The sequence below is a fragment of the Dipodomys spectabilis genome, unplaced genomic scaffold (assembly GCF_019054845.1).
Source record: "Dipodomys spectabilis isolate Male_0828 unplaced genomic scaffold, ASM1905484v1 ptg000631l, whole genome shotgun sequence".
Classification (NCBI taxonomy): domain Eukaryota; kingdom Metazoa; phylum Chordata; class Mammalia; order Rodentia; family Heteromyidae; genus Dipodomys; species Dipodomys spectabilis.
Genome location: NW_024871308.1, coordinates 335,225 through 359,505, shown reverse-complemented (window position 1 = coordinate 359,505; position 24,281 = coordinate 335,225). Strand labels below are relative to the sequence as shown.

The 24,281-nt window shown below is 35.2% G+C and overlaps 1 non-coding gene across 1 annotated transcript; it reads right to left on the bottom strand.

Moving 5' to 3' along the window:
• Nucleotides 1-21,243: 21,243 nt before the first annotated feature.
• On the bottom strand, nt 21,244-21,350 carry LOC122101134. Its single transcript, XR_006146313.1, has one exon. It is a non-coding gene; the product is annotated as a U6 spliceosomal RNA (small nuclear RNA).
• Between the last annotated feature and the right edge of the window lie 2,931 nt (nt 21,351-24,281).

The following is a 24,281-nucleotide window of genomic DNA, read 5'->3' as shown; positions in this document are numbered from 1 at the left end:
ATGCACCTATCTCTGCTGAACTTAATCATGACTAGGAAAGTATGGACATTGATGTGTTTATTATATTTTTCCTTATAAATATATAATTCTGTCAGGTATTATATATAATGTATATTGTACAATATATTATACATTTTATAGTATAATAAATATATTATAATGTAACATGTATTATATATGAACAGATTTCCTAATTTTAGAGTTAGGAACAAGCAACATATTGAAAGACAAATGCTTGAATCTCTGAGTAATTTCTCTACCACTGGACAATTCCAGGTTTCATTCTTATTACCCAAAGAGCAACATAGGCAAGCAATGCCAATGGAGGTGGAACGCTGGATTCTGGAAACTGTGATCAGCACATATATATATATATATATATATATATATATATATATATATATATATATGTATATATATATATATATATATATGAAATATTGTTTTATACTAGTGAATGTGTAAAACTATAACAGCAGGTAATTAAGTCAACATCTATGTGCACACACACTCAATCAAATTTCAAGTATAATAATTTCTTTTCAGCTGGGAAAATGGCTCAGTGGTAGAGCTCTTGCCTTGCATGCATGAGGCCCTGGGTTCGATTCCTCAGCACCACATAAGCAAAAGGAAAAAAGCCGGAAGTGGCACAGTGGCTCAAGTGGTAGAGCGCTAGCCTTGAGCTGAAGAGCTGAGGGACAGCACCCAGGCCCAGAGTTCAGGCCCCACCTCCGGACCCCCCCCAAAAAAAAAATATAATGTCTTTTCTATGTTCCCTATGCACCTACACAGGGAGTACATGAGTTGCCCATGAATTGTCCTGGGAGTTCTTTATCTGGCTACTGTAGCTTCACATCCTTTGTTCTCTTAGTAGCCAGATGTCATGTGTTCAACAACAATACTTGTTACAGGAAAAAGTATCCACCCTGACACACAGAGGAACTTGGATTTCAGAAATGCCACAAATAAGTGGGGGTTGCAGCAGTACTTTTCAAAATTAAATAGATTGCATATTTATTAGAAAGTTTGTCCGAAAAATAAACTTCAGTGCAGGATGAAACACTTGAAGAAAACTACAGTTGAAATTACATATAGCTAGGTGCTGGTAGCTCATGCCTGTAATCTTGGCTAATATGGAGGCTGGTATCTGAGAATCACAGTTCAAAGCCATCTTGGGCAGAAAAGTTGCCATGAGATACTTATCTCCAATTAATCAATCAAGACTAAATTTGATACTGTGGCTCAATGTTGTACAGAGATAACCTTGAGCCAAAGACCTCAGGAACGGTGCCCAGGACCCAAGTTCAAACTCTGCAATAGAAAATAAATAAAAATAAAAAATAAATTACATATAATTTATTACCAACACTGTATAAGGAAAATATATGACACATGGCAACATATGACTTCAAGTTACAAAGTTCCAAAGCATTTCCTCACTCTTGAGAACTATGTGTAATCCATATTGAAAAAAATAAAAACATGAATGATTTATACCAAATTTCAAAACATACTATATGTTATACAAAGGAAATGCAATAAACATGCATTTCACAATTTAGTAACATCATATAGTATGAAGAATCTGATTAACTGATTCATAAAAATCAATACAATGCAGATAAAACATCCAATATCTCAGGGGTCAAATTAGCAGAATAATTTCCATCTATGATGGTTGTTCTGCAAATTACCCAGCCCTATCCATCCCACAATTGCAGAAGGCTTTTCCTGAGAATGTCCAGAAACCTGTCTACTGTGAGTGCTCAATGGAGACCTGGTCCCATTCTCTATTATTTATACATGTGATAGACTGAATATCTGATAACTTGCCAAAGACACAATTTGGGAATGGCTTCCAGTAATGACATTTTAGTTCTCAGAATAAAGTGGAAATTGAAGACAGTGGGAAATTCTACCAGATCCCGGAAAGATTTCTATTATTGTGCTAAAACTGTCCCTTCTACTTACACTTGAACAAACTGCAGCAATTGTCACTCCAACCACATGTCCAAAAAATAGCTTTCCAAATATTGACCTGTTTTCATGTTAGCAAATCAAGACACTCTATTGTGGCCCTGTTTTACTTAAACTATCTGCTCTGGTTTGCCCAAGAGATAGTTGACCTTAACAATTTCTTAAATTTTAGGTCATCACACAATCACTTCATAGCCCTTAAACATTAAAAATACATATCCATATTAGTCTGCATTACATACTTATGACGGTTTTTCTTCATTTGTCATGTTATACATATTTGTGTATCCCAGGGCTTAGTTCTGTAATCTTCTTTCTCATGAGTGTTACCACTGAGTACATGTAATTATTTCGTTTTTTTTATCTTCAGCTCTGTTCTTTCTTTAATTCAAGTCCTTAATAGCATCATGTCTACTCACAACTCCTAGCTATTGATTTTAACAAATTCAAAAGAACCCAAAGTGAGCTTTGATTCTATCCCTCATTACTATTTGTTTAATTGATAATTCTTCTAGTTGCCTTGTCAAAATATCTTGGAGTCATTTCAGACTGACCTACTATTTCACACCTCATATGTTATGTATGAACAGGTTTTGACAAATTAACTCACAGAATATTTTAGGAACCATAAATATATAGTATATGAGTACTAATACTATGCCTTAAATTCGTGGCCTTGGTTTTTTTTTTTACTTTTCTTTTGTGCTCAGGCTGTCAGTCTTCCATTTGAGCCACAGGTCCACTTTTAGCTTTTTGGTCCTTAGTTAAAGATAAGTGTCTCATGGTCCATTTACCTGCTCTAGCATGAAACTATGATCTTCTGTTTTCAACCTTATAAATACCTAGATTTAAATGCGTGCACCACTAAAACCACCCCTATTATATTTGAATTAAAAATAAGTTCAAAGAACGAATATTTGTGGTATTTTCAAATCAATATGTTTTCATTTACACATTGCCTTTAAAGGTTTTTGTTATTACAGCTCACTTATCAAAAAAGGAATGGAAAAATTCATAACCAAAGAACCTTTGTATGTACCAATGCTCAAGCCTGCTAGCCACAATTTCTTTGCTGGGAAATAACAAAGGATTATATCGTCTACAGGGAAAACAAGAGAAAAAGCTCTTCACTGAAGTTGCTGAAAGGCTGATAAGGATGAGGACAAGCAACTTTATCCAGAAAGTATCACAAAGTTTTTGCTGTGGATAAGTGTAGCCAATCTTAGAGGATGATCATAATGATGAGGGGAATATTTGAAGGTGATTACAGAGGTGTACTTTCTTGAAGATATATATTTATAGCATAGTTTGTATACTGTTAAAAATGAGACAGTTACGATAGGGATGTTGTCATTCCTTGTATCGTTCGCAGTATAATATTAAAACCAGGTTTATACATGTAGTATTTATAGTAATTATAGAATATCACTAATTATGCATATATTATAAATATATCATTTATATGTTATGTAATATAGTATATTACATATATTATGCACACATAATTTAATTTTTCTACTTGTCTGTCCAGGAATTAAACTAGCAATGTCTTTGAAAATGGATAGAAAGTAGGGTCCTTACAATTTCGATTGCAACATAGAGTTTTACTCAATTAGAAGTTATTTATTCTGAATTGGTTTAGAAATGGAATATCAGAATATAATTGAGCTTTCAAAAATCATTATGTAAAAACATGCCAAGGATGGAGTTAAAAAAGTATAACCTGAATCATGTATGTAATTCCAGCTACTTAGGAGCTGAGATCTGAAGATAGCTATATGAAGCCAGTCTGAGTGAAATGGCTCAGGGACAACACCCAGTCTGAGTAATGGCAGAAAAATAAATTATGTGACTAAAACATACATATATATTTATTTAAATAAAGTTGTCATTCCTTGTATCCTTCACAGTATAATACTAAAATGTTTAATGCATATATTATTTATAGTAGTGGTAGACTATCAGTAATGATACATATATATGTATATATATGATATATAAATATATAACTTCTATGTTATGTAATAAAATACATTACATATATTATGCACACCTAATTTATACTGATAACACTAATATCCATTAAATTGATATATGTTTTATAATAAGGAATAGATTTTTTTTGGTACAACAAGGAAGTAAGTTGTCACAAAAATTATTCGTTTTGGATTGTATATCCATAGCAATCTATTCCCTGTGTATTGAGGGTACTGATTGATAAAAACCTGTGTTCATCAGCACAGGTGTCTTTGACACCAGGAATAATAAACAGTGGAAGCTGAATGATGTTCATTCAGGTATTTCTTTAGAAATTAAACTGATCTACATTTGGTATGAAGATCACTTATGCTGTCATTATCCACACCCTTTTCATTTAAAAATATTTATATTCTGTATCAATGTTATTGCCCTTATTACCATAATTAGGGAGATAATGTGGATTCATCTGGTCCATAGCTCTTGAAAATTAATGAATGTGATAAAGAATATCTTCAGATATGGCTGGTGGAATTCTGGAGTTGAATTATGGGTCTCAACTGATCAGTCTTAAGAACTTGGGAAATTTATTTGGACTTCTTGCCTACTTTTGGTTTTAATAAAATATATAATTCATTTCCTAACTTGAAGAACACTCATGAGCACTTAAATTACCCTATTGTAGGTTCAGTGCTTGGAATGGTGTCTGCAAATTGTGTAGTAGGTCCCAAAAATTCAGCTTCCATCAACATGGTGACAGCATCCTTCCTGAAGGCTTTAAGAAATATATACCCAGTTGATGTTAATATCTGTGAAAATTTGTCTTTACTAAAAAAAGTCTTATCTTCATATGAAACAATGAAAGCAATGTTGGGGTTGTCCTGTAGCTTTTATTCTGAAGGAGTTTTGCCTAAATTTCATTCTTACCCTATTAGTGATAGCAGAAGTATTCTTTAGTGCTACCCTTCATATTTCTAGTTCTGTGTTCCATTTGGAATACTATTGTAACTTCGTTTATAATCTTTATAGGGAATAAATAAACCACAACTGCTGAAGTTTTCAATAGTCAATGCATTACATTTTATGTGCTTAGTATTTTCCTGAAATTATTACCTTTGGATTATATATCCCTAACAAACTATTTTTTTATGATTTCTTTTATGATTTATATCGATTTCTTATGTGGTTCTCATATGACTTCTTAGAGATCCATAAATAAAACAGCTGAGAACAGGAAAAGAGTAGGTAAGAAGTCATAAAAATTACAATACTATTATGGTGCTCTTAATGGCTAAGTGTAAAGAATATGTAATAAAACTGTTGGAAGATTCATTTGTTTTTTGCTATTCTCTCTCCTTTCTTTGTAGAAAGGTTCTCACTACAATGTTCCAAGTGGTCTGGACCTTTCAAGGCTTATCTTAGTGACATAAGTGATGGGATTAGGGATATGTGTTCCCATGGCTAGCTTTTAGGAAGTTCACAATATAGCAACACCTATACACATAAAGAAACTTTTGTGAGTGATGTATATTCACTTCCTCAATAGCCACAATGTCAAAACATCAAATTACTAACAACTGGCATCACTAACACCTCCATAAATCAAAAGTAAACTAAATGCTCTACTTCAAAAACCAACATCTAAGGCAGTGTTGGAAATACAAGAAGAAACATAATACATCTAAAGGAGTGAGTTCTTTAACACTGGCAATGAGCAGGGATAGCTGAATTTTTAACCAGGCTTGAAAAGTTCAGGTGTCCAGTAACTATGTGATTAGAGTTGCAGAGTTTACCTTGGTATCAAGATTGGAGGTAAAATTCAAGGCAGATACGTTGCTGCAGTATTGTAGCACAATACACTGTGACCCTTCCTGAGAATGGTAAACAGAGAGTAGAAGCTAAGTCATTAAAATTTATAGGAAGGATTCTCCACTGAGAATAATTTCAGGGGGTGATCATTACTCTTGCGTTGAAAATGAATAGCCCATCATTCTACTTTAAGCTCTAGCATATTTCTGATTGGAGGACAATTATAACATACCACTGTGCCATGAGTGCTGAGCAGTGTAGGTGTATATTACTCTAATATATGTAAAAATCCTTACAGGTATGGAATAGCCTGACCCTGACACTTCATTCTTTGTTGTTGAGTTTCATGGAGAAATGTTCATAATTAGGCAATTCACACTCATCTAAGTCTGACTCAGGCAACTGAGATAAGACATTAGGGTCATCACTCCAGTGACATGGTCTGTGACATGTGAAATAAATGACATAATTCACAATGCAGATGTGTTTCTGAAAATGCATACAATACCAAATACCAAATATACAAAAAGGACAATTATCCATCAAGAGTAAAGATACTCTTGAATTGTACTTACTTGCTAGAAGATCACAGGGTCACTGCTAACGTTTGGTATCTTTCCAGGTGCTCAATCTTCCTCAATCTTTTTGGAGGAAGTGTTTTTCCATAGTTTTTTTTGAGGTGTTCAGAAAATCATTACTGTCACTAACCGCAACCATGGGACAGGAAAGATGATGGGATACCTGGCCAAAGAACTGAGAAATCACAGGAAGTGATAGGAAAGAAGACACCAGAGGACCCCCAGCCTCATTGCCAGCTTCTGGATCACCAAATCCTGCTTAACAAGTTTATATTCCTTCTACTACAAGGGGATTGGTGGTCAGTGGCTATAGGTATGTCCATAAACTAAGGCATTAACCTAGCTTTGGTTACAACTATTAACATGAGGTATTGTTTGTATACATAGTGATAATTGAATCCCTTATTGTTAGGGAGCAGAAGGGAGCAATAGTCATTACATCCATAACACTGACATCAATCTTGTCTCCAAAGTCTTAATCTTTTAGTGTCCCCCAGCTCGAATTTGAATACTCTTGAGGTAATAACTCATACCCCTGTCTTCCCTTGATTGACCTTTCTAGAGCAGAGCTCTCAGCCTTTTGATTGCTGTTTGAGATGTCTTCCCACTCTATCCCTTTCCAGGTTTAACAGTTTGACCCTGGAATCCCTCACAAGTACTGTGACAGATGTATTATTTTGAAAAATATATTTTTTCTAGGATAGGTTCAATTTTTAAATTTTATTTTACTTCAAAAAATACTGTGAGTGGTTACAGTTACATGAGTAAGATACATTCCTTGTTGAATATTGTTACCCACTCCATTTTTGTTCTCATTTCTCTTCCCACTCTCCACACCTCCTCCCCACCCCATAGTTGTAAAGTTCATTTCTGTTGCAATGGGTCACTCTTGTACTTCTTTCATCACTTTATTTATTCTCCTTCCATCTCCAAATCAGATAAATGTGTATATAAGATGGAAGGTATCAAAATCAACACAGAGTTTGCTAGAGATAAACCAATAGAAAAAACAAGTGAAATAAAATAAAATCTAGATACTCTACCGACATCAAGGTTGATATCTGAAAAAAAAAAAAAAAAGATTTGTTGTTTCCATGTCTTCGAGTTCATTTCAATTAGCATCATTTTGTAAGGTCAAATGTATATAAATCTGGAGCCAGAAATCCCACTCATGGGCACTTGTAGAAATGATCTCAAGATAAAACACACTAAATCTACAACTATATTTTTTGCAGCATTATTATTGTAGCTAAGATATGGAACCAATCAAGATGTCCCTCAATAGATGAATGGATCAAGAAAATGTGGTAATGTTATTCTTCTATCAGAATGAATGATAGAATGATAGTTCCTTTCTTAAGAAAATGTAAAGACTTGGAAAACAATCATATTATGTGAAGGAAGCCAGACTCAAAGAAAAATAGGTTCCAAAGTTTGCCTCATTTTTATTAATTAATATATGCTTAGGATAGTCCTGACAGACAGGTTAACTTTTTAAACTCTTAATATTCCCTTTTTTTCTCTCGTTCTTCTTCTTTCATGCCATTTGTGTGTGTGTGTGTGTGTGTGTGTGTGTGTGTGTGTGTGTGTGTGTGTACGCAGACAGTAATGAAACTTGACTCGGAGCCTCAAAACTCTTGCTTGGTTTCTTCATTCATGACTGACTGAGTCTGTACTATTTAAACCAAGGTTTCAATCTGTCTTTGATTGAACAATTGAACATAAATATCTCATGGATTGCTACCTCAGCCATCTGTGAATCATGATCTTCCAAGCTCAGCCTCGTGACTATCTAGGAATAGGGATGAGGCACTGGGATCCAGCTTTATTGACAAGTGCTTTTTGCTTTGATTTGTTTTTGTTTTTTGTTGTTTTGTGCATCCAAAATCTGTATGGAAAACAAATCACTTATAACCATGAATATTCACATAAAATGGGTGTTGTTTAAATATTATTTTATTAATGTTATCCTTTTACATACACATTATATGATTTGATTTTTTGAACTCTATTGTTGCAAAAGGTCAAGTCACATATATAATTTGAATCTTCTTTTCTTAGTTTTACAGTGTGTTAGGTGTTTCAAAACAGAATTTACCAAGGTTTAACTCTGCACTACTGAAGCAGCACCTTTATGATTATTCAATGTCCTGTAAATCATAAGTTCATCACTTCTTGTGGCATCATATGAGCACAGGTATTTTCCTATAATACCTCCACATAGTTTTGACATCAATGCCATGCACTCTTCTGCCAAATATGCAAGGACATCCTTTGTAAATCTCCTTGCATTTTCACTGTTCTTCTCTCTACTCTCCCATGCTAAGTCCTGTGATGATCATGTTGATTTTCTCCCCTGTTACATTCATCATTGCATCTTGGCAAATACTGGTATGCACTACTGTAATTCTGTCCATTCTCCTTGTGCTTCATCTTGTACCCCTCTCACCGCAGAGGGTCAGAGATTGGGGATATTTTCTTCACTCTTTAGCTCAAATATCAATCTTTACTTTCTAGCAATACATTCATTGAATTCTTTCTGTAAAGTCTAATGTCTTGAAAATGATTACTGCATTTTCATGGCTTTGCTATTTGGCATTAGGGAAGAACATAGGTCAGTAACTATAACTTAGGTAAAAGAAGATTGCAATCATGCCTCCATATATGTTGTTAATTGGATAAGTTTTACTTCAAGGTCTACCTGCCTGCTTCCTTTTCACTGTTTATTTTTCAATGTAGCCTTTTTCTTCTGGAAAGTATTTATCGGCCTAGTGAAGATCCTACTGTAATTAGTCATTAATTTTATGCCAACATCATTTCACAGATCCTTCTGAGTTTCTTCAGGGTCTGTATAGTAATGCTTCACATTCTTAGATATGTTTTTAACATCGATGCATCTGATGATAAAGACACATTGCTTAAGTAACCATTTTGATGATTGAAAAGAAACGATGCTGCAATCTCAGTATATCGCAATTTTCTGGTTTTAAATTCTTTCAGATTAGAATTGATGCTGGAGAAGAACATTCTGCGTACAATTTTATATTTTCCTAATTATTTTTAGTATACTTTTCAATATTGTATAAAGTTAAAACATTACTACTTACTTAGTTTTAGGATTTCTAAAATGGTTAGAATAAAAGATCTATTCATTCACAATTTTAAGACAATATTGTCCATTATGACCAAGTGAGATATTTTAAACTTTTTATTTGTGGTCCTTAATGGTGGTGCTGGGGAATCAAGTTCTTGGTTCATGTGTCTTAGTCTACTATGTGCCTCTGAGCCTGATTTGACCTATGGTTTTATTTTCAATCAACTGGAATAAAGCAACATTTCCCTAGGAAGGAATTAAAACTTGGTTACTTTCTCCAGTATCTCTCACACACATAAAAATAATATAATTCTACACTGAAAGAAAATGGTGTTCTTATATTTTATTTATTAGTAGTAACTTTTTATTTTTTGTAGCCCCACTCTTCACTAAGTCTTGCCTATTTGCTATCCCTCCTTCCCATAAAACTTGACTAGATCAACTGGAAACCCACTTCTAGTAAGCCTTATCCTTAAAAAGCTCAACATTAACTAACCTACCCCCATGGAAGCCCTGCTAAAAACTTTCAAAGGCCTGACTGAAACCAGACTCCTTCCTGAGATCCCTCCTCTGCTTTAGGGAAATCCCTCTTCTACTCCACCCCTTCCTGGAATCCCTGCTCTGCACCACCAGAAACCAGGCCACATCAATATCTCCTTCTATGTCCCAACTTGCTGCAATAGAACCCCGCCTACACCAGGCTCCTCCCTCAAGTCCCCACCTCATCCACCAGATGAAGTCCGCCCCTAACTATTCTAGTCCCTCATAGTCGCATTGCTCCCATATCCTAGTACTTCCAAACTCCTCCCTTCCCTTTTATACCCCACCCCCAACCAGCCTTCTCACTCCAGCGCCCCCCCCACCCGGTTTCATCAGATACTCAGCCTATAACTAGCCTACTTGTAAGAGACCTAATCCCTCAGACACAGACCTGAATCTACCTCTTCCCAAAAAGCCCATCATGCTATACCAAAAACCCTTCAGCTCCCTATAACTGCCCTTGAAGCCTTGCCTTGCTTGGCCAGAAGCTTCTCACACAGTCCATTTCCTGCCTTGAAAGTAGAAAATGTCATGTCAAAAACGAGCTTTACAATGTCCGTGTGGGGCAGGGGGGCAGGGAAGGATTGGGTGGGGGAGAGAGGGGGGCTGGGAAGGGAGGTGAAGGGTAAACAAAGGAGGAGGATGCAATGCTTGGTAAGAAATGTATGCATTATCCTGCCTATGTAATTGTAACCCCTCTGTACAATATGTTCTCAAATAAAATAAAATTAAATTAAAAAAAAAAGACAGCCCTGCTCCACCACAAGCCTCTCCACCTCCCACATCTACTCTCTCAATTTCCTGCCTTGCTCTCCAGATAATCCTGCCCCCTATTGGCTCCTCCCTTAGTTACACATCTTACTCCACCAGATACACTGCCCAAAATTATCCTACACCATTGTAGCTCTTCCACTCTTTCTCAAAGCCCCTCCTCCAACTAGCCCCATGGCTCCAAACCCTGCCCTGCTCCTGAAAAACCCCACTAGAAAACCCCCACCACACTATGCCATTTCTGGACCCCCACATTGCTCTACTGGAAACCACTGCACCAGTTGGCCTCCCTCTGAAAGGCTCACTAGACTCAACTGTAAATCCTAGTCCCTCCATAGTCCCCTTTGGAAGGTTGTTTTGCCCTGCTCGAAATCCTGTCCATAATCCATGTCCTGCCTTACAACACTGAAATACCCATCCAATCTTACTCTTCTTTACGAAGTGGTGACACCAGAAACCCCGTCCTACCTAGTCTAGTGCACTGGATCTTATCACTGCTCTCACAAAGCCCTGGTCCTTAATAACGCCTCCATACATTGTGACTACATCTTGCTCTGCTGGAAACCCCACCTCCACCCTAAAACACTTTCCCAAAGGCCTGCCATTCTCCATGAGAAACCCCGCCCCTTGCTAACCTATGTCTTCTGAGTACCACCCTGCCCTCTCAAAGCCACACCCTGAAAAGCCACTCCCTCATAGCTCCGCATTCCTGCTCCAGAATCCCCACTTTCTGTCAACCTCTTGCCTCCATTCCCTGCCCTGCCTTATGGGAAACCTCACCCTACATATCCCACAAGGGCTCACAGTGTTCTACCAAATCCCCTGGTCTAAGTAACCTCCTCCTTTGTAGCCTCATTCTTCCTTCTCAAACCCCCGCCCCAAACAGCCTCCTCCCCAGTGACCCAACCTACTTCCAATGAAAACCTGTCCACCTGCCAGCGTCCGTCTTAACTCCCACCTACTCCACAAGAGACCCCTCCCCTAACAAGTCTAGTCCTTCCTGTTCCCTCCCTGATGTCTCAAAGCCCTACACACACTGGCCTTCACCCTCAAAGCCCTGTCCTGTTCCACCATACAGGCTGTGCCAATACCAACTCCTCCCTTAAACCAGACAGAGCTCCACCAGAAACCCAATATCACCTCACCCATGAAGGTCTCATCTAGTAATTTTTATAACAAATGTGATTTTGAACATATCTGGGGAAATAAAAGTTCCTGCTTCCAGCTGGGCTCAGTCACAGAGAAGGATTTGTGCCTGTTTTTGATTTTTCAGCTAGTCCTGACAATGCAAAAATTCAAGAACTCAAGCAAATAATATGGACTAGAAGTATGGCAACAGTGGTTGAGTTTCTTGGTGCTATACAACAAAAGTCCTGTCTAGCAAGCAGAGAACTCCTGGATAGAACCCTAGTAATACTCCTCTCTTCCACCAAAAAGCCTAAATAAGTTTGTCCTATTTAAACATCTAATTTCAAGGCCACTGACAGATCAGAGATGGTGACATTTCTTTAAAATCAGGTATTCAAAAGAGACAAAGTTATTTAGGCTTGAAAGAATTGAAAAGAAAGGAAAATGCATGTGATTTTTGTTAGCTCCATAATTCTTGAAAACATAAAATGCATATATCCATGTATGTATGTATATACATGTATGTAAATATATGTGCAAGTAGTTCATCTCTTTTCTGTGTAGCAAATGGTACAAATGAATCTGCACAATCACTACTCAAAGGCATGAATATACAAAGAGAAGGAGCAAAGAACTTGTATTCAGAAATCTATGGTTAGACAATAACCCTGAAAATCTTTTACATCAGTTTGCATTTGCCAGTTACTGCCGTACAGGGACAGTAAGGAGACAATGTGATATCAGGCAGAAGAAATAAGAGAAATGAGAGATGAGAGATACAAATGGTACAATATTCTTTCTGATGGGTAAGTAGAATTTCCAATGTGTGTGTGTGTGTGTGTGTGTGTGTATTACATTTTCTTCATTCATTTCTCACTTGAAGGGTATCTGGGCTGATTCAGTAAGCATTGTTGTGCTGAAACTTTAACTATATCCTGGTTTGTAAACTTTCAGGTAAATGCCTAGGAGTAGAGTTGATGGAAAATATGGAAGTGGGTAGTCAAAAGAGAGGTAAAGGGAGAAAAGATAGAATGAAGAAGAGGAATTGGAGGAACAGTAGAGAGGAATCCAGTAAATTTCCTACAAAATTAAGAAAAGTGAAGAAAGATTTTCATAGAGGTGGGATGGATGAGAATGTTGAAAGGGTTGGCATTGATCAAAGTATACTGTACGCATTAACTGCTTTATTTAATGATAACTCAAAATAATGATTAAAAATCATGTCCCTAAAATGTTATGCAATTAGAGGCAAAGCATGAGAATGTGCACAGATCAACTCTAGGGTCTATAAATATTTTTTCGTTAGGATGAGTTTTAGAACAACAGTAATGATGCCTATCATCTGAAGAAAATTTAATGATTTCCAGCTATTTAACATAATCATTTTAGTTGATATGCTTCAAGTGGCATTGGCTACCTCGTGACCAGCGCTCTCAGATATTGAATTCAAGACTTGATCTTGAACATAAGTAAAAACAATCAATAAAAGTCAGGCACTTTCCCCGGCACTAGTAGCTCATGCCTTTAATTCTAACTTTAATCAGAAGTCAGAGATCTGGGGATCTCAGTTCAGTATCAGCTTGGATAGGAAAGTCTGTGCGATTCTGGTCTCCAATTCACTGCCAAAGAAAGCTGGAAGTGGATTCGTGGCTCGTAGCCTACAGAATAAAGCTCAAGAACAGAACCCAAGCCTTGAGTTAAAGCCTTAGAATAGTTCATATATATACACAAATGAAGTAAGTCTCTCAAGTTCTCAACCTTCAATTTCCCTAATCTTAACTCTAATCTTGGTCAAAACCCTAAGAGTTACCTTGATGATAATAGTAACCCAATCCTAAAATTAATGGAAATTATTCCAGTTTAGATACATCCTTACAGATACCCATTGTCTTTGAAATGATTTGCAATTTGCTCCAAATCCTACAGATTTCCTAACCTGGACTCTGAAATCTATCTTGTTCCCTATTAGGAATCATTAACCTCAAATTCTCATATCATGAAAAATACCATAGTTTCCATTGATCTTAATTTTTACTGAACTCCTGTATATCCAAAAAGAAGCTGCGGGTTTACTTAAAATCTACTCTCCTTCCAAACCCTAATGATATATCTAAACCTTACTAGAAACCTAACTCTAAATTTAACCCTATTGAACCCTGAATAGGAAAATTAGGGAAACTCTGTAGTTTTTGTTAAATTTCGCACTTACTTTACTTGAAAGTGTTAGTAGAAACTCAGTTTTACCTTAAAGCTTACCGTTCCCTAACCCTAAGCCTAAACGGAATTAGGAAAGTAAACTTAAACCTAGAACTAATGGCCTTTGGAGTCTAAAAGCCACACAAATACATTTGTTTTTATTCATCCTAACTTCAACTCATCTTTCTAAAAATAGTTTGTAGTTTCACTCATTATCTTGTCTTTATTGTAACCCTAACCCTAACTGGAATATTGATGTTAACCCTCACCCAAATCATACTCTAATCGTAATATTATTAGCAGTTTTCCATTTCACATTCATCCTAATTCTAACTCTACTTGTTATTCTAAGATTTACTTTCACTTTGACCCTAAATTTTCCATTTCCCTAATGTTTACAGTAAGCCTAGCTGGAATTAAAAACCTAACTTTCACCTTAATAATAATCCAATTCTAATGCTTAAGAAAAATACTCTAGTTTTTAATCATTCTAATGAATATTCCAGTTTTCACTCTGGAAATGAGTTTCAGTTTGCCCTAATTCACGCAAATTTTCTGACTCTACCTCGAAAGTTATGTTGTTCCCTAACATGAGCCATTATATTACTTGTCTTCAAATTCTCTTACCAGGAAAATACTGTAGTTTCCATTGATTCTACCTTTTCCTGAACCACTGTATCTGAAAACAGTTTCAGATTTTCTTACCATCTAGTCCATTACTTAACGCTAACTCTCAACATAAACCTGACTGGAAAACTCTCATTAATCACAAGAATGATCACTGAGGAGTAAATATAATGATAATGTTCTAGTTACTATTCAGCCTCACATATTTGCTTTTACTTGTTAGTGAACACAATTTTATACTAAAAGCTTTCTTATTCATAACAGTAAATATAATCAGTAAATATAATAAAAAAAATACTGACCCTAATCTTAATCCAAATTATATGACAATACTAACACACAAGTACACTAGTTTTCATTCATCCTTCCAAACATAGGTTACAATTTTTCCAATATCTTAGTCATTTTCTAACCCTAAACTTAATTTTTCTTAACTGGAACATTGAGAATAACCATCAGCCTAATTGTAAGTAGATTCTAATATTAAAAGCAATATTTAGTTTACATTCATTCTAATTCTTATCAGGCTTATATTAAAATTTACCTTCAATTGGACCCTCATTTATTTTCTCCTTCACTCCATGGCTGGAATCCTAACCATAACCTTGACACTAATCCTATCCCAATTCTAAAATGTATGAAAAATGCTCGTTTTGTGCAAGCCTAACTGAAATTCCACTGGTAATTCTTGAAATAAATTGCAGGTTTTTGGTAAACCCTACGGATTTTTTCACTCTTAACTTTGAATGTATTTTGTTCCATAACAGGAATCATTATACCCATTGATCTCAAATCCTGATATTAAGAAATACATTGTATGTCCATTATCCCAGCTTTTCCTGAATTCCTGGAATCTGAAAAATAGGTTCACCTTTACTTAATATTTAACATTTCTTTTTTTTTCTTTTTGTCGGTCATGGGGCTTGCACTCTGGGCCAGGGCATGATTCCTGAGTTCTTTAGCTCAAGGTCTGCGTTCAACCAATTGAGCCATAGCACCGCTTTTGTGTTTTATGGTGGTTAATTTCAGATAAAAGTCTCATGGACTTTCCTGCCTCGGCTACCTTTGAGCTGCGGTCCTCAGAAAACAGCTTCCTGAGTGGCTAGGATAATAGGTGCGAGCCACTAGTTTAACCCATTTCTCTATCCTCAACACCGGTTAACCAGAAACCTAATGCAAATCACATTCGGAATTTAACACCAAATGGTTAATGTAAGGAAAATTGTTTAGATTCTATTCAATCGCACATTTTTTTGGCTTCTACTTCTAATTGGAAAACTAAAATTTACCTTAAAGCTTATCTTTCCCTAACCCTAACTGGAACAAAAAAGTATCTCACACTTTAAACCAAATTATATCTGAACGTTTGAAGTAACAGAGACTGGTTTTCAATCATTCTTGCCATTCATTCTTCTTAAAATATGTGGCAGTTTTACACAATGTCTTACATGTTTTTCTCATCCTAACCCCGCTCTAACTGGCACACCTTGCCTAATCCTAAACCTACATATAACGGAATCATCGTGTTAATAACAAGCCACTTTTTTCATATTTATCCTAACTCTTGCTCAGCGTGTAGGTCTAAATTTTACTTGCATTTTGAACATAAATTTTTAAATGTTTTTCTATTTCCTGTCAGGTTTTATTTTTTATTATTTTTTAAAAATTTTATTTTGTTGCAAAGATGCTTTAAAGAGGGATTAGTTACATGTATAAGGTAAGGATTACGTTTCTTGTTGAGCATTGTAGCCCACTTCTTTCTTGTTCTCCCACTACCACATCCCTCCCCAATTCCTTTTCTCCTCCCTCCCCTTGGTGTAAACTTCATTTTCAACATAGTGTCTTGTGAGTATCATTGTTGCAATAGGTCATTATTTGATGAACCTAAATTTTCTATTTCTCTAATCCTAATTCTAATTCTGTCTGGGATCCTAACCTTAGCCATAATAATAATAATAGCTCAATTCAAAAGTTAACAAAAGATATTCAGGTTTTTGTTAATCCTATTAATTCACTGTACATCTTGAATTAACTTGCAGTTTAGCTTAAATCTTCCAAGTTAGTTTATATGTGCATATATGAAGATGTAATTTTATGTGAATAACAGAAGATCTTTGGAGGAAAGAGTAATGAGAAGGAAATAGAGGGAGTATAATCAAATATGTTAAATATATTATGGAATTGTCACTTCTGACAATTAATATCCATTAACAAAATAACTAAAAATTAATAAAGAACACTGCCTTCTAGTGTTCTTTAAGAAAGGCATGATCGGTCTTCTGAAAAAATAATCTCGTGTTAGATAAACATTTTTTATGCATAATTTATATTTTTGTCCAATTATTTAACTTAATGAATAAAAATTTATCGAATAAGGTTCCATGACAAAACAATATAAAACAGTTACTTAGCAATTGTTTCAGAAGAAGTTATTTTCATGAGTTTTAGGAAACAATGCTATTTCCCTACAAAGCAATGAATTAGTTTTACTAATCTATATTTGTAGTAAGTTTAGAGAACTTAATTGGCATGAAAAACAACTAACTCTACATCTTATTTCTTGAATGAGTGATATTTTAAACATTTTCTTTTATTCAAATAAATACTTAGGTTTATATTTCAAAATAAGTGCAATTTTATCTCATTTCAGAACTAGTATTTACCCTGCAATTAAATGTACTAGCATATTCAGGTATTTAAAAGCTAATTTTTTATGTTTTATATGTAGCTCTACATATTCAGAATGACATGATTTTTTATTCATAAATGTCTAACCTCAGATTTTTGCTTTATCAGTATAAATTGTCTCATGAGGTTGTAGTGAAAGCTCCAGTAACCAGAGTGGTCAAAACCATTTCCAGAGTTCTAAATTTTAAATCAAATCATTTTTAAGCTTTGATAATATCATTTATTGTCTCTTCAGAGCAGTTAAGCTAAAACAAATACTACTTTTTAAACATTTCACTCATATTGTAAAGAATATTAACATAGATCAAAAAGAGACTATTTCAGACTCACCATATTTGGTGATCTTAGTGGGAAGAATGTAGAGAGTAGAAGTTCCTTATACTCAATAAGTAGTTTTGGTTAAATTAAATCATATATCTGGATTTCCAATTTGGAGGTTAATGAAATGGAAACAGGAAAATAATAAAAAATACTTTGGGATCAACAGAAAAAGATATTTGTGCATGTACCCACAATTGCTTTATTAGTTTGTAGTTGAACACTGGACTTCGATTTATATCTTGGCTGTTGTTGTGAATAATGTGAATAACAATGAACTACAGATATATTTATGAGTTACCCAGAGAGAAATAATCACGCGATTGGTGGGTCAGATGATATTTCAACTTTGGATGTCTTTAGAAAACTGCATACTACTTTCTACAATGAGAACACTAACCTGTATTTTGACCAAGAGTGTAGAAAATTTCCTTTTCTCCACAGTGTCGCCAGCCAACATTATTACCTTTTGAGTTTATTTAAATGGCAGGTTTTTACTGTGTGCAGTACCCAAGACTGGCCTTAGACTCAAATCCTTTTACTCCATCCTCCAATCACTTGGAATTACAAGCCTTTACCACCACACCTGGTTCTTTGGGTATTTTTGATGAGAGTTATAATAGTTAAGAAGTAATATCATAATAATTTTGAATTGCATTTCTCTAATGACTTCTGCTCACAAAGCATTAAGCCAGCATAGAAGTTGTATTAAATACAAATTTGTAAATCCACAGGCGATTTTCTGGGCTTTTTGGAAAACATGTCTATTCAGAACTTTTGTCCATTTTTAATCAAGTTTCTTGTTAATCTGATCTTTAATCTCTCTATAGAAAATCAATAATTAATTCATAGTAGTAGAAAGGAAAAAGATTAAGCAGCTCCAAACATTTTTAAATTTTTATTAACATATTTTTTAAATCATTTTCTGTTCACGCTTGAGACTATATAACTCAATGTAGTTAGACCTTTTACAAGGCTATATATATTTTATTTATTTTTCTTTGATTGTTCTTTCTGAAGGCTACATGGCTAATTTCACTTGGTTTCTTTCAGTCTCATGTTCTTCAGATTTCAAACTGAAGAATAAATGGAAGGAAGCAAACAAAAAATATAGTTCCCCTCATCTGACGATGCCTCTACAAGAATGAGGAAAGTGTTCATCCTTCTAAGGACCTATTATAGACTATCAAAAAGACATTTTATTCTTCTAGGTCTTCCTTATCTTTGCGATGTAACTTAAATGATGTAAAACACAACATACTGCTCAGATACTTCCATGTTTTATCAGTTTTGCACATTTTCATATGGATTTCACCTCAGTCTACAACATTCCCTCATCGTTCTGTCCCTGATATTTTTACACTATCATGACATAAGATAACCAGTTTGATTTACAGCATAAGAAGTTATACACCTGGCTTCCTTGGACGCAGAGCATGGTCAGTAGATATTAATTCTGGTTGCTCACACTACGTGTAATGGTTTCTGTACTACTTATCACATTCTTTTTAGTATTTTAAAAAGAATGGTGGCTAAACTCAAAGATCATTCATAGGTTTATGTTAAGTGTTTCACAAGTTTTATTCTCTTAATACTTAAGATAACATTTGCTATAATGCTAATGTTATTAGCATTGTAGTGTTGGGAAAAATTGTAGTTAAAGACAGTAAGTGCATGGCCCAAAGACACACACAGTGAGGAAGGAAATGAGTCAAAGTTTCCAAAAGTCTTTCAGCAATACCAAAAAGGTGGGTAAAATCTCTCCATTCTTTATACTCTCAATTCAATATTCATATTGCCCAAGAAATAAGAGCGTAGCAAATATTGCCCATGGTGATTGTTTTCTGTCACATTTTGTCTTCAACACAGACTGCGTTGGTGACATTGGGTTATCATGCACAGAGCTGAGCTTATAAATTGATGTCCGAAGACAGCCAAATTTCTTCTGTCCCTCAGTTCCAATTTCTTTTTTAAAAAGTACTAAAACTTTTAAATATCATCACTTTCTATCTTTTAACAATCCCCAAACAAATTAAATTATCATAAAATCACTCCAAAAGGCTTTCAAATTAGGAGATGAAAAAACAGGCTCCCTTGAAGTAAATTTTCTTTTATTTTAAAAATTATTCTAAAAGCCTTGTTCTGGCTGGTCACACCTATAATCCTATCTACTCTGAATATTTGCTCAGGAGACTGAGATCTGTGGATAACACTTGGGAGCCAATCAGGGCCAAAAAAAACACGTCATGAAATTATTTTTCAAAAAGTTTAATGAATTAGCAAAGAGCCAGGAATTGAGATGTAGCTTATATCGTAGCTAGATAGTAAAAGCCTAGCAAGACCTTGAAGACCTGATTTTAAACTCTCAGCACGCCAATATACATGCATGGCGTGTGTTTACATGCACGCATGTGTTTGATTGTGCCGTGCCGCACACACACACACACACACACACACACACACACATTTATTCAAATTACCTTCATATCAGTGTTCTGCATTAATTTCTTTGTTAACGATATTATATGGGTAAAATAGAGGAAATAAACTCTTCCATCTCAGAGCATTTTATATGTTTTTTATTGTAATAATACTGTGCAGAGGGGTCACATTTACATGAACAAGGAAACTAGTATATTTCCTAACAATCATTGTTAACTCCTCCTTTGTATTTCCCCTACCATCCCTTCCCTCCCACCTCCACAAGTACACTCCCCTCACCCTTCCTTCCTACGCCTAAATTGTAAAGTTCATTTTTCAACATAGTGTCTTGTGCATCTCATTGTTACAATGGGTCAACCTGTATCCCTATTTGAGCATTTTTTCCCTTCCCCTCCCCAAATTAGAGAAGCATACATACAAGATGTAAGTGCACCAACTTCAAATACAGAGAAAACAGGGGTTATAGCATGGGGAGAAACATACAAAGAAACAAAAAAAAATGACATCGCACATTATAAGTACGTTAGAAACAATAGCAAGAAACAAAAAAATCCACTTGTGTCCCTATCTTGGGGTTCAATTTCTTTAACATCATCTTATCTGGATATATGCACATATCTTTTGAACTTTTCAGCTTATCCAAGACATATTTTCGTTATTGAAAATAAGGGAAATCATGGGACCTATATTTATTTGGACTTGGCTTACTTTACAAAATAATTTTTTTTCCAAGTCTTTCCATTTCCTATCAAATTGGGAGATGTCATTCTTTCTGATGGAGACATAGAATTCCATTGTGTATATATACCACATTTTCTTGATCCATTCATCTAATGGGGCATCTGGGTTGATTCCATATCTTAGCTATCGTAAATAATGTTGCAATAACCATAGTTGTGCTGGTAGTTTTAGTATGGTCTTGTTTATTATCATTTGGGTAAATCCCCAGAAGTGGGATTACTGTGTCATAGAGGAGTTTATGTGGAGTCTTTTGAGGAAACTCCATACTACTTTCCAAAGTAGTTGAACAAGTTTACACTCCCACCAAGAATGCAATACGGTTCCCTTGTGGCCACATACCTTTCAGCATCTGTTGTAAAAAATATGGAACGCTCCACGAATTTTTATGTCATCCTTGCGCCTGGGGTGTGCTAATCTTCTCTGTATTGTTCCAATGTTAGTGTATGTGATGCTAAATTGAGCATAAAACATTTTTTATATATAAAGTATAATTTTTATTGATTTTATTAAACTAGACAATTCAACAAAAAGTAAGTTCAAAAGAATTGTGAAATTTTAAAATCATGTATTTCTTACATAAGCACACATTTAAGAATAAAATCAAGATAGACATGCCAAAAACAAAATAATTCTGGATATTTATTGTTCAAGAGATGTGTAGGAGGAGAAATTCAATTATTCTATACAAGGCACCTGTCAAAATGAACACTGCAGAAAGTGTTAAGGTTTGTTAAAAGTTTTAATGTTTTAAATATGCTTACTTTGGGGATTTTGCTTATATATGCCAAAAAATAGGACTATTTGGCAAGTATAAAACTTTTCTATAAAGTATTTAAGATTTATGGTAGCAGACATTAAGCATTAAGTATGTACATTTCAGAGTTTATGGAAACTTTATTAATGAGGACTTGCAAAGTCTTTGTGTAAAGAAACAGAGTGAAGAGTTAAGACTTTAACTACACAGTTTCTGTTAAAACTTTAGGGATTCCTTACTTTATTTATTAGCAAAGAATAAATGATGATATAAGCCATAATGTACACATATATGTTACTATTCACACACATACATATACACATGTATACATGCACACATGGAGAAAGACACATAATTACAGCCAACATAAGTTTCACCAGATATTGAATATGCCTAAACGGAATACTTGGAACAATATGTGTTGAAGATTTATTTGTCTCTAAGAGTTCTTTTACCACTCCTCTTATCTCTTAAAACTGGTAGTTTTAGAGAGATTTGACTTACAAAATGCTGTACAAGTGATAGCAAGTCAATTGGGTATAAGTCATATGGTGTTTCCCTTCTTCTCACGGAATTCTTAGTCTTGTAGACACTCTCAACAACCAAAGTAGCAAGAGAATACCCTGGTAAAGAGTAAAGTTATAAGGCTTTAAATGGCATCTTTACTTGAGCTCTTTTTCCAACAGCCAGCATGAATTCCTAGGCAGATGAGTGAATCCTCAGAAAACTGGACTCTACATATACATTTAACTCCACTCATGATAATCAGTGGACAGAACAGATAATGAATAATCCAGAAGAGAGCTCCCAAAAAGCTCTACAAACACTAATGGTAAACATGGTAAATGAAAAGATTGAAAACCTGCAATGGACTCTGTGTGATCATGATAGGGAGAGAGAGGAGGCAAACCAAAGATCAAAACAGGAAGCTCATGGGCGTGAGGAAGCTACTCAAAGATACATAAAGGAATTGCCTGAGCAGTTTGACTACACTCAAAAAGAAATAAAGGAATTGTGTGAGCAGGCTGAGATCAATCAAAGAGAACTACAGGAATTGCATGAAGGTGAGGAAGCTAATCAAAGAGTAATACAGAAAATGAGAGAGCGGGATGAGAATAGACAGAGATCACTAGAGGCATTCATGCAATCCATAAACAGAGAGCTGAAAGAAGTCAGGGAGTCCACAAAGGGAATGCTGAATGGATCCCAACAGAAGAAATGGGAGCCCAAGGAAACCATAACTAATCAACTAAGTTTTTTGAGAATAAACACTGAACACTAAATTAAGGAAATAAAGAATTTCATACAAGATCTAAAACAAAGATCCAACAAAGAATTTGAAGCCATAAAAGCCCAACAACTATAAGGAAATAAAAAAAAGTAGAAAGTCTGGATAGTGGGATAGACCATGCAGAAGACTGAATCCTGAGGATAGAAGACAGCCTAGATATTATAGAGAAAGAACATACAACCATCCAAGACAAATCCAAGAAATATGATAGATCTATTCAACATTCAACCCTTGGAAGACACCATTACAAGGCCTAATCTGAGGAAAATGTGTGTAGAGGAGCACCTAGAGCCAGAAGTCAATGGTCTAGGAAATTTGTTTAACAAGATCCTAGGAGAGAACATCCCAAACATGCAAAAAGTTAGGCCTATTCAGATACAAGAAGCTTTTAGAACTCCCAATAGACCAGACCAGAACAGGATATCCCATTGTCACATTATAATATGCACAGGATCAATTCAGACCCAGGAAAAGATCCTTAAAGTTGTCATGGAGAAAAGATCAATCACCTGTAAAGGGAAACCAATTAGAATCACCTCAGATTTCTCAGCCGAGACAATCAAAGCAAGAAGAGCCTAGAATGATGTAAGCCATGCCGTAAAGACAAGCATGGGTCAACCAAGAATAATTTACCCAGCTATACTCTCCTTAATAATCGGAGGTCAAATAAAACACTTCCATGGCAAAGAAAAATTGAAACTATATATCTCTACCAAACCAGCCCTACAATAGAATCTTAAAGATGTCCTACACAGAGAAAACCAACAAGACCACAATAAAGGCCAAGAAACAGCACCCAAACTGAGAATCCAAGAACCATAAGAATACAGTTGCGGCAGCCCCTAACAAGTTGGATAAAATGACAGGAACTCCCAAATACCTCTGAGTTCTATCTCTCAACATTAACGGACTTAATTCTCCAATTAAGCAACAAAGTGTGTCTACTTGGATTAAAAAGCAAGATCCTTCTATCTACTGCCTTCAGGATTCACATCTTGGCCACAAAAACAAACATTTTCAATTATAAAGGCTAGAACAAAATCTACCAAGCAAATGGTCCCCATAAACAAGAAGGAGTTGCAATCCTAATATCAGATAAAATAGACTTTTAATTAATATTAGTGAAAAGTTCGGTACATACTAATTAAGGGATTACCCCTTCAGGAGGATATTACAATTCTAAATATCTATTTGCCAAAAAATGGAGCACCCAAATTTATCCAAGAAACACTATTTTCCCTCAAATCCCACATAGATCCAAAGACATTAATTGTTGGGGACTTTAACACAGAACTTTCCCCACTAGATAGCTGAATTTCGCAAAAACTCAATAGAGAAACCGCAGATATA